This window comes from Cygnus atratus, chromosome 1, assembly GCF_013377495.2.
Source record: "Cygnus atratus isolate AKBS03 ecotype Queensland, Australia chromosome 1, CAtr_DNAZoo_HiC_assembly, whole genome shotgun sequence".
Lineage (NCBI taxonomy): Eukaryota > Metazoa > Chordata > Aves > Anseriformes > Anatidae > Cygnus > Cygnus atratus.
In genome coordinates this window covers 143,765,365-143,776,399 of record NC_066362.1, presented here as the reverse complement: position 1 = coordinate 143,776,399, position 11,035 = coordinate 143,765,365, and positions in this window count along the sequence as shown.

The window sequence follows — 11,035 nt, the reverse complement described above, 5'->3', positions numbered from 1 at the left end:
TTGAACAGGAGGAGACTGGTGTCAAACAGCAACTTGGTATTCACATTTGGGGTAGATGAAGATCCTTTTCAGTTTTTGTTTGCTCTGTTTATTTGTCAGTCCTCTTCTGAACTTTGATGTTTAAATCAGGCCAGTCTTTTGGACCTGGCAACACTTTTTGGCTGCTGGCTTTGGATATTGACCTGGCCTTACTCTGATTCCTGTGAGAAGAAACATGGGTGCCCCAATACATCTGAGCTGTAGGGAGGAGAGTATACATGAGCATGGGGACAGCTTTGATATGACATATTGAAGGGAGAACTTGGCTTCCTTCCTAGGATTTTGAGATTTGGAGGACGTGACTTTTAGCTTATGCTTGCTATGAAGCAGATGAGAAGTCTGAAAAGAGGTCCTCTCCCTCTTCTTGTGATACTGGGGATAACAAACCACAAAGCTTCTGGTTCCTTATGCGGGAAGCACCTGATATTCATCTCTGCATATTGCCACTGTCATCTGGGATGAGTTCTCTCAGCAAGGCATAAAAAAGCAAGTCTAGTTTGAGAACAGCATGAAGAATTCTTGTTTTCACTCCTTTATTTCAGACCCAGTCCTCCTCAGCTGAGAAATAAGCGCAATTTTAAAATGTCTTTCTTCTCTGAGGTGTTCATTGGTCTGTGGACAAGACGCTGGAGCTGGATAATGGTGCAATCACTGGCCCATGGCACAGATTGCTCTCTCCAACACTCAGGCTAACACCTGTTCAGATAAATTATACAAAGTGGGACAAGTAGGCTGGGAGGATCACAACCATACAGCCCTGTTGCAATTTCCATTGTGTGCTTGGAGGGGCAGGAAGAAATCTCCCCAGACAACTGTGGAACTGGATTCGGTGCTCCCAGCAAGTGGAAAGAGCAAGGTTTGGAGGCTGAAGGAGCCCCCTCCCTCAGGGGCCAGGCTGAGGCCCCCTTCCAGGAGAGAGCAAGGCTGCTGGCAGCAGATGAGACTTCAGCCCTATCTTCCTCCTTTGATTTCCTGTTGTGCAGCTCAGGCAGGTTTTTGTGCTTGTTATTTTAGCCCCGTGCTCTGTCCTTCAGCAGGTTCCAGCTTTCATTGTGTCCTTTTCCCCCCAAGCACTGATTTTGCCTCCTATTTTTTCCCCTTCTTCTCACCACTATACCAGTTTTGTTTCTGTTTCTGGGTGGAAGACACAGAGAGAACACTTGTCTTCAGATATCCAAGTTTCCCTTTTTTTTTCTTGTTTTGTCCTCTTCTGTCAGTGAACCCCAGGGGCAACTCACCAGCGATATACTGTTTGCATGGGACAGACTCTGGAAGGAAACAGCATTTCTTCTCCTGAGCCGTTAGGGTGCTAAGGAAACTGAAGTGTAGTGAAATAACTCCTCTTTTATGGAAACCCAAAGGAAAAATATTCCTTTTGAATGAACGAAGGAATGACTCTGAGTCCTTGGGGATTATATCTGTTATGGGAAAAAACTCGTAGCTGCGTCTCTTGTTTCTTCGATGCAACCCTGCTGAACTATTTGTGAATTATGCTCCGTCTTGATGGTGCTGGCTAGCCATGAGCAGGGGTTGCCTTCACTTCACCGGCTGTGCTCAGGTCAACTACATGGCCTAAACAGGGTATACCGTGAGCTTTAACAGAGGAAAAGGATAAGTAACCTAGGCACTTTTTTCTTAGTGCATTTTGTAGGCTCCAGAAAAATAGCCTTCTCTGAGCAGTCTTAACTCCCACAGTTTTTCTATTTTCAGAACTTTCGATGGGAATTCTGTTTGATGTTTCCCAAATGCATACAAAGGCTGGCTTGCTGTGCTGTGTGTCACCATTCAGACACCCCAAACTAAAGCTAGCCAGTGACCAGGAAACACTGGATTCTCCTGCACCTCTTTCCACAGGCGATCAATTCTGTAAACACAAAATTTCAAACGAGTAAACCTAAATATAATTTATTGCCATTTCCCACTGTGATAAGTGACTTAAGGTCAACTTTTCTGTATTTACAATGTGTGGCTTAAAATACAAACACCCTTTGTTTGTGCTTTGTTAGTGTGTACGCCTCTGAATGCTTTCACGGATATATGCTGCTATAAAAGACGGCTTAGAAATTCAATGTAAAAAGGCAGCCAGTGCCACTGGGGAATACAGTACTCTACCCATAAAAACGTATAGCCTTAATTGACCAGGTTCACAATGCAATGCTCTTTCTAAAATGTATTTAATGCAGGGCTGAAATTTATGTGTCATAAGGGGACAAGACAGAAAACCATCTTCCAGTCCTTTTCAGCCTTTGGAAGGAGCTTTGATCAGCAATTTAATTAAATATTGAATTGTCTAAATTTATAAGGTCTGCTGCAATTTTGCCTAAAAGTGCAAACAGAGACCTTTCTCGACATCCTGTTCCTACCTTTCTTTCTGTACAAGAATGCCACATTTTAAAGCCTATGGGCACTTTCTTTTCTTCCACTCCTTAAATGAACTGCATGATACATTTTGAACAGTGAACTCCTTCACTGTGGCTCCCAAGCCTGAAACATGGCCAACACAGATCTCTCACTTTTGCCATTCTTCTTCCTCCCCCTTTAAAAAAATTGATCTTCAAGACAAACAGGTCAAGCTGAAAAGTGTTTTTTTGGAGGCCAAGCAGATTTCGGCTCTTGTGCCTGTGATTGCCAATTGCAAAAGACAGCAAATGTGATTGCCTCCAGGCTTGAGAATAAGCCTCAGACATCCATTCTGGAATGAGCACTTTCAGGGTTACTGGGCTATAATTATAGTTGTGTTAGCAAGTGTGAACTATTTAGTTAAAGTCAGGAACCAGCCTCCTTTAGAATAATCAGGTTTCAGATGCAATTTGACCATTTAAAATGTGTTAATCACTTGATGGGGTAAGTTATCTCATTATAGGTTGCATTACATTTTTTTGAAATGAGTAGATCATTCATTTAAGATAGTTTTTGGAAGCAATGGACATATATCTCTGCCCCAAGCAGAGGCAGCAGGAGGGAGCTTGGAAATGTAAGTGATGCATGTGGAGAAGCTGGGTCTATGTATTATTTGGGCAAGACTGGATTATGTGAATGAGAGAAGAACAGTAACCGATAAAGGAAAAAATCACAACACATATTGAATTGCATCTGTGTGTGTGGTCATGACGGTGTTGAGGTACTGGATTGAAAAAGTGGGAAAACTCCCTTCAGTGTTCACTTCACCTGACTTTCAGGAACACAGGATGTTGTATGAAAAAAAATACCACACAGATCCCTGATTCAGTCACTGAGTTCTGCATGAAGAACATCACATCTGTTCAGCAGGATCCCAGAGGCCTTGGACTGTTTGTCCACAGCCTATATAACTTTCTGTAACTGAGCTTTTCACATGCATAATGCAGTGCTTGTATTAATGTTCAGTGTGCATCTAGTCTGTCTCATTGGCCCAAAGACCACAAAATAACCTGGCATGTTTGGGGCCAGCTGTAAGGGTGGGAGTGATGGAGTTCAAAGGTGTTGGGCCGTGGATGTGAGATAAATTTGGCTGAAGCATTGTGGCCAACTGAACTTATTTTTTTCAGCTCTCCCCTGCTTTACTAAAGCAGTCTTCTCAATGATGTTCATGTCTCTTTTCACTTTGGTGTTTGGTTTCCAAAACCATCTACCAGATGGTTTTGTTGAAACAAGCCTGTGGAAGAATTAGTAAAGAGAAAAAATAACGAGGAGTTATGAACACTGAACAGGTAGATACTGGAATTTCAACCTAAAGCCTCAGCAGAAGTTGCCCTGGCAACAGCATCCTGAAGTGCAGGGATGGAGAGAGGGAGTGAGAGACCCCATCCTGGGGCTAAACCAGCATGAGCTGCTGAAGCCCAAGGAGATGTCTAATCAGCACGGATCAGCATCAAGGAAACTGCTTGGTGGTGGACTGCTCCTTTACAGCCACTGATGAGCAGCCTGACCATCATGCATTATTCACCGGTGAATAATTTTGAGTAGCCAAGAGGGGCTCTAATCAGGTGTGATGGAAATCGTTCCCCTGACTGCTTCTGCAAGGATAAGGATCTTGAATCAGGCATTGCTGGCAGGCAATTCTCAGATGAAGGAAGAAGTTGAATTAGTTGCTATTTTCTTGGCTCTTGCATCCAACAGAATAGAGACATTGTATATCATCTGCTTTGGACCTAGAAATGGGAAAGTTAAAATGAGTGAGACAGATTGTATGCAAGTAGTGGTGTTATTTGTATGGGAAGAGTATTTAGAGTGCGATATAGTCAACTCTGTGAATTTGTTCTACATGAATTATGTAAGGGAGGAAAAGTAAAATCAGAAACCTAAACAAAACTTTTCCTTCCTTTTGGGTATTGCTGTAAATACAGAGTTATAACGATGGCTAACTACTTCACTGACTTCTCACTGGAATCACTTACAAAACCTTGGTTTGTCACTCCAGAGGCCAGGAGAGGTAACAGCATACAGGGAAAGGAAAGAAGGCCAAACACAGGAGCTGGAATGTGAATGACATGTTGTTGTGGTGCAGCTAACTCTATATCTCTGTTTTGCCCTCCCTAGAATTTCCAGACCCATGCCAGCTTTGTGCAGTGCTACAGCACAGCGCCTGCCAGGGCTTCCAAAGCCAAGCTCCCCAGGCTCATAGGATCTGCATGAACACTACCATGCCCAGCAATGTGTATCCCCACACTGGATAAACCAAGAGCTAATGGCCATACGACTGCTATCTCTTTTAGCAATTTACCAGTTACCAGTTTTAGCAATTTACCAGTTAGATATACTCTAAAAAGTGCTGGTAAGGGAGTTTTTTCTCGTCAGCAGACTTCACAACTTTGTTACCAGAACTTTCTGGGGCAGAGCATTCATGGTACCAATAGAAGAGCATCTCCAGAAAACATGCAAGCTAAATATTAAAACCAAGAGTGCTCCATACTCTTGGATATGGTGTGGGGATTGTTGCAAATGATGTTAGAACTGAAGGGATTAGGGAAATTTGTGGTTTAAATCCAGCCCTTGTCAGTACTAATGTCCAGAAATTTGTTACCAGCTGGTGACTTTTCCAGTTTATTCCTTATACAAAACACATTCATGAGAGTAAGATGAGAGAGGAGAAACACTTTCCTGTTGCCATTTCTAATAAGGCAGTATATACTGTTGAATGCCAGAATAGAGAGTATGGATTTGATTTTTCCTGCTGAAGCTTTCTGATGAAGAATAGAATCTGCTTGGTGGCTGAATTATTGATGAAGTTTGCTGTTTTTAACCCTGTTGTATCACCTGTGATATGGTAAACATAACTTCTCCACAGGTTCTCATCTTGACTGCGGACCAAATTTTACTCTTAAATGTCCATCTGTGTCTACCATTAACTTAGGTAAGATGCACAAACATGGCTTTGTGTCATTAGGCACTTTTTTTTTTTTTTTTTTGGTCCTAGGTATATCCTGAGTGGTGAATATGAAAACTCATAAAATAATTTGTTTTCATACTTAAATGTCAATTCTTCCTGTAGTTTCTAATCAATAGATTGTGACTTGTACACTGTATGCACACAGCAACAGCACAGGATCAAAGTAACTCTTCCCCACTTCCTGCCTGCCCTGTCCTTTTACTCCTTTGATGCAGTTATTTGGTATGAAGATGCATCAAAAGCATATATCATGTCTTTCTTCATCAGCCTTTGCCTGTACAACTGAATAAGCATGGAAGGGGTGATTACAAAGGTATGGGGTTTTTGCACACATAGAAGAGCAGAAATCTAAATAAAATTATGCTGTTAGGAAGCTTTGGGAGACAAGCAGGATGGAACTTTGCTGAAGACACATTTCTTCTGTGCTTCAGAGCAATGCATCTCTTTACTTAGCTGCACCCTCAGATCAGTGATCCATCCTCACCCATTATGTTAGAGAAGCTGTATTCTCTCACTGCTGCATTTCTCAGTGTTTCATCACAAAATATGATTAAGTCCACATTTGTTATTTGACCCATTGTGGTGGGTTTAATAAAATAACTTGCAAAGATAATACAAAAAGGGAGGTTTTTTGCAATGAAGCCTTTGCTACAAAAGCCCTTAGGCCCATTCACAGGATGAAGAAACCCAAGTGTCTGCAGCCATATGAGAATGTAGGGTACAATGTGAAATGAATGTAGATATAAAGATTACTAGCTGTAACAATCACAGCATTTATTCCAGAAAAGATTTCTCGTCTGGCAAGAAAAGTTCTATCCTCTCTGGCAGAAAGTGCTTGTTTCTGAATACAGGTTTACAGCAGCTTTCTGCTACACAGTTCGCGTTGACTTCCATGAAGATGCTCTTGTTTTGTTCCAGGCCAAAGTCCGCCCCAGAGCTACAGTTTATAGAACAAATGACTGACATACAGGCTCTTTTTTTTTTTTTTTTTTTTTTTTTAAGTTGGGCTTGTGGGTGATGCATAAAACATGGCTCAATGTGATGCCATTCAGCAGTGGAAGCTGTGGAATAATTAAAATTTTCTCACACATGGGTTTTGTACACTGGTAAGGATTCATAGTTACACTGCTGTAAGTGTTGAAATCTATTATAACTGTGAAAATAACAGGGAACATAAGAAGTACTATCATTAAAATTGAGAATACATTGTTCTTGTTGGAGGAATACAAGCACACTTTTTAGGTATGCTTGCTGCCTGTGGGAGATATATCTTTTTCTCGTTTCCCTCCCCAAGCTCATCAAAGGACAAAGGCTGGAAAAGTGAGTGTAATGGCTTTATTATTTCTTTGTGCAGTGTTTGTGGAAGCTAACAGCAGTAAAAACCCACAGTAGGTTAAAATAATAGTTCTTTAAAATGCTTTGTGAAGAGGTACATTGGCAGCATCAGGAAAAAAATAGAAGGTTGCATGTCATTTATAGAATGGTCGGGTTTCAGTGGTCTCCCAGTGTGTTTCTGAACCAGATGTTTAATTTGCCAGATGTCCTCAACTGATAGGAAGATTGTCTTTAGTGGAACAGCTGCTTCAGCAAGAAGTGTTTTAGAGATTCTGCAGAACCACATTTTCCCCTTCATCTTTTAATTTGACATAAGTCACAGATAGTCATAAGTCATTTTCCTGAAAGTGAGGCCTTGTTGTGCCAGCACTCCAAGGAGCTATTAACTCAGCCATAGCTACTAAAGGTACCCTGCAAATCATTCCAAAATCAAGCCAATTGTAGTGACTCATTGAACAAGACTGAGTGGTGATATTAGCCCATGCTTAAAACTAGTGATGGACCTAGGTGGTTAGCTAATCAAGCTCATTCAACGATAGCCAAAATGACTGGTGTTGAATAATGTCTTTTTCTCATTCTTGTTGTTTTTTTTTTTTTTAATAATTTTATTTATTTTTTGAGTACGTCTGCATAAAAATTGCTCATACTGCTGTTTACATGTAACTTTTGGAGTTCTCTGCATGCTACTAGCAGCTCAGTTACTGGAGATATTCAGTCTGCTTATTATTTAGTTAAAACAGTTTGTGATATTTTCTGGATGCTAATATATACTGGCAAAGTGCTTATAAATTGATCTAAGCTACACTTACACAATTAATGTTTAGCTATGTCATGTTCCTCAAAACCCTTAAAAAGTATGTTAATAAGAAATTGAAGTGTATCAATAACCACAAGATCAAGTAATCAAAAAACAATAAAGATATTTAAAAATTCAATATTGCCATTTTTGAAGAGCTTTATCACAGTTGCGAGGAAGAAAAAGATGGAGCCAGACAGATTGCTTATTGCTTTGCGAGCACCGGGTGAAGCCAAGGGCAGTGTGTTTGGTTTTAAATCATAATTTATTCAAGTTAAAGTGACAGAAAGGTGGTACCTGATGGATTATTTTCTGTAACTGAAAGAAGATTCTTCTTAGATAATGTCTAGTTTTGTCTGATCTTTCTAAAGCAGTAGTGTATAAGGTGACACCAAAGAGTTCTGACAATTAACTTTTGCCTTACAAGAGCTCTTTTGCATATTAGATCTCCAAATCCCTGTCTGGTCTCAGAATACCCATCATACTGAAATTTAATGTTTTCTTTCTAATTTAAATGGTCACAAGCATTAAGTAGATTCATATTATCTATCAGTTTCAGTCCAGAGTAGTTTGCCACGAGTTCTGTATTACTTTCCCCTTTAATATTGTCAGTGGTTGTGCAGAACAAATGTAGTTGAATCCAGCACAAGCCCTACTTTTGTTTGTATTTTTAAGAAAGAATTATAGCTACAGTGAGTGTGAGCAAAAATACTTTTTATTTCTTTAACAGATGAGTAACTTCTGAAGTGATGGATTACTTGTGCCAGAGCCACATGTTAAAGATTTGATAGTTCCTTGTTGGATTCAAAATACGGAGGTGTGCAAATCTCCATATTTAACATATAATAACAAAACTAATAGTTTAGTAAATATTTCTTAATCCTAGGTTTGACGAGATAAATGTAGGAGCAAGAACGTGCTAATTATGGTAAAAAGCAAGCGGAAGTCATTGACTGCAAAACTTGCCAAGATGACAGGAACGTTTAATGGAGGAAAAAAAATATTTTCAGTGTGATGTCTTTATTGTCATATCTCTTTCACTGTCCCCAGGAAGTTACCTACCTTAACTACCTATTCATCACTTAGTGAAAGATAATGCTAACTTTGCTAACTTAAACCTGATTTGGATCTTCAGTATGTCAATAAAAGAGGAAACTAAATAGGAGGTAATAGAAAAAGCAAAACGAAGGGAAACCGCAGCAGTTCTGCAGTGGTACATTCCTTTGGGTCTTCCCAGCACCTGGATAAGATTATTTGTTCTGTTGTAGCTGTAGCCCATGATAAGATTGTTGCATATGATGTTATCGTGTGTCTGTAATAAAGCTGCCTTCCCTGCTGTCCTGGATAACTCCCTTTCCTCACTCTTCTTTCTGGGGGGAAGCTTGTAATGCCCTCCAATTACTCCCATCCCTCTCCCTTCCCCCTGCCCCAGCTCAGTAAACATACTTTTCTACTTTTTAGAAATGCAGCCTCTAGTTTTTCTGTTCCACGATCAGTCCCTTCCAATTCACTTTCTGTCTCTCTCTCGCACTGCTGAAACAGCTTGAGACAAAAACTCTCCTGAATAACTCTTTTTAGCCAAACCCCAGAACTGCAACTCCTCTGGCTGACTCCAGGAATCCCACAGTCCCTGCATCCACCCAGGACTGTCAGGGAGCATTAATAGTTCAAAATAACCTGCAGCCCTTTATCCCTTTAGGGATTCTGCATGAAGCCTCACCTGAAGTAATTGTTGGTTGCCAACCTAAACTGTAGGTCTAAATGGCCCTGTTCATTCACTGCTGTTTTGGTGTGTGGAGAATTAAAGGCGAGCGGCTTTACTGGGACCTGGGAACAATCTTGTTACTTCACAAAAAATACACGAAGTCTGTCAAGTCCTTGGTCTTCATCAAACTGTGGGTTTGTTTATCTATAAACAGAGTGAAAGTAATATATGTTAGAGGAGTGCTTGGCCGGAGTTAGTGTCTGGATGTTAGTTCAGTTTAGAAAGCTGGGGAAGAAAAACAACATAGGTAAGAAGAACAGAATAGCAAGGTGTTTGGAGAAGAGGTATTCATGAGTCATGATTTACTTCTGCACTGAGGGTTCTCAAGGACAGATGAACAGCAAACAGCCTACCACTGTGTGTTTTGTATTTAAGCAGGTTCATTTTGGCATGCAGCAATGAGAACATGGCTGGGCAAAGAGAAAGAGAATTGACTGTGACTAAGAAAGAAAATCAGACTGGAGATTGCAAAATGCTAAACCATTGAGAACATGATTGTAGAAAAACAACCCCCTAGAGAGGCAACTAATTCATGGCCCTAGCCTCCCACAAGATGCTATTCTTTGCAGAGTTTAATTTGCAAATCATCTTTCTTCCTCTGCTGATGTCCTGCAGTGTAACCCCCAGCCCCATCAATAAAAGATGTGGTAATGAGTCACACACTTGTTGCAGTCATCACATCCACAATAAAACATCAGTCCTCTGACAGTTTACAGGATACAAATCATATCAGCATGCAGCTAAGGTTGAGACTGCACAGGAGTAATTTAGGAAAGAAGACTTTACATAATGTAATTGTCTCTAACCCAAGTATTAGGCACTGAGAAAATTCAGATTTCAGTTTACGTGCAAAAGGCATCTGGGCAAGCTAAGATAAGGGATGTTGACTCTGCCTCTCTGACTCTCACAACAACAAACCAGAAATGTATTGAGTGTAAATGGAGGAGTTAATAATGCTGTGTTCAGGTACAGTTTGTTTAGGCTTGAAATGAAACAGCTGAGTCTTCGCTCAACAGATTTTCAAGAAACAGGTTAGTGTTCAGCACTGAAGCAAGCTAATCATGGCTTTTAATAAACTGTTCCTATGTCCTGCTTGTTACCTTTGACATGCAAAGATTACACTTTCATTTATAAACTGATAAGCAAACACAGCTCTGAAAGCACTTTCCCCATGGACATCTTAAAGATGATTTATACTATTTTTGCCTCTGTATCATGCATTGGAGAGAGACTACTTTGCTATTTATTTTATTTATGCTGTTTTGCCTCTGAGAGGAGAGTGACAAAATACATTAATCAGAATTTCTTATGCAAGCTCCCTGCAGGCCTCAAAGCTTTCTGAAAGGAATCAATACGCAAAATGAGATAGTTATTTCAGTTTTGTATATTGAAAGGCTTTGTATTTTTTATGTTTATGGGAAAACTGTTAGACTGGTCAGATATTTTTAAATGCCAGGTATTGAAAAATAAAAGGGTGCTCTTATCAGAAGATGAGTAGCTTATGTACAAGTTGTGGATACCTTGCTAATGTATCTTCTGGAGAAAAAAATGTGATGTATACGTAGAAGAGCCCATCTTTATTTTTAGGTTTCTTGAATTAAGACTGTTTTTTCCTCTGCCAAAAGTCAGTATACCTTTGAATGCTAGAGCAGAGTCAGTTGGAGATGTGTCATACAATACACACAAATGTCAGTACCTGTGGACACAGAAATAGTTTTGCTTTTAATTTCCT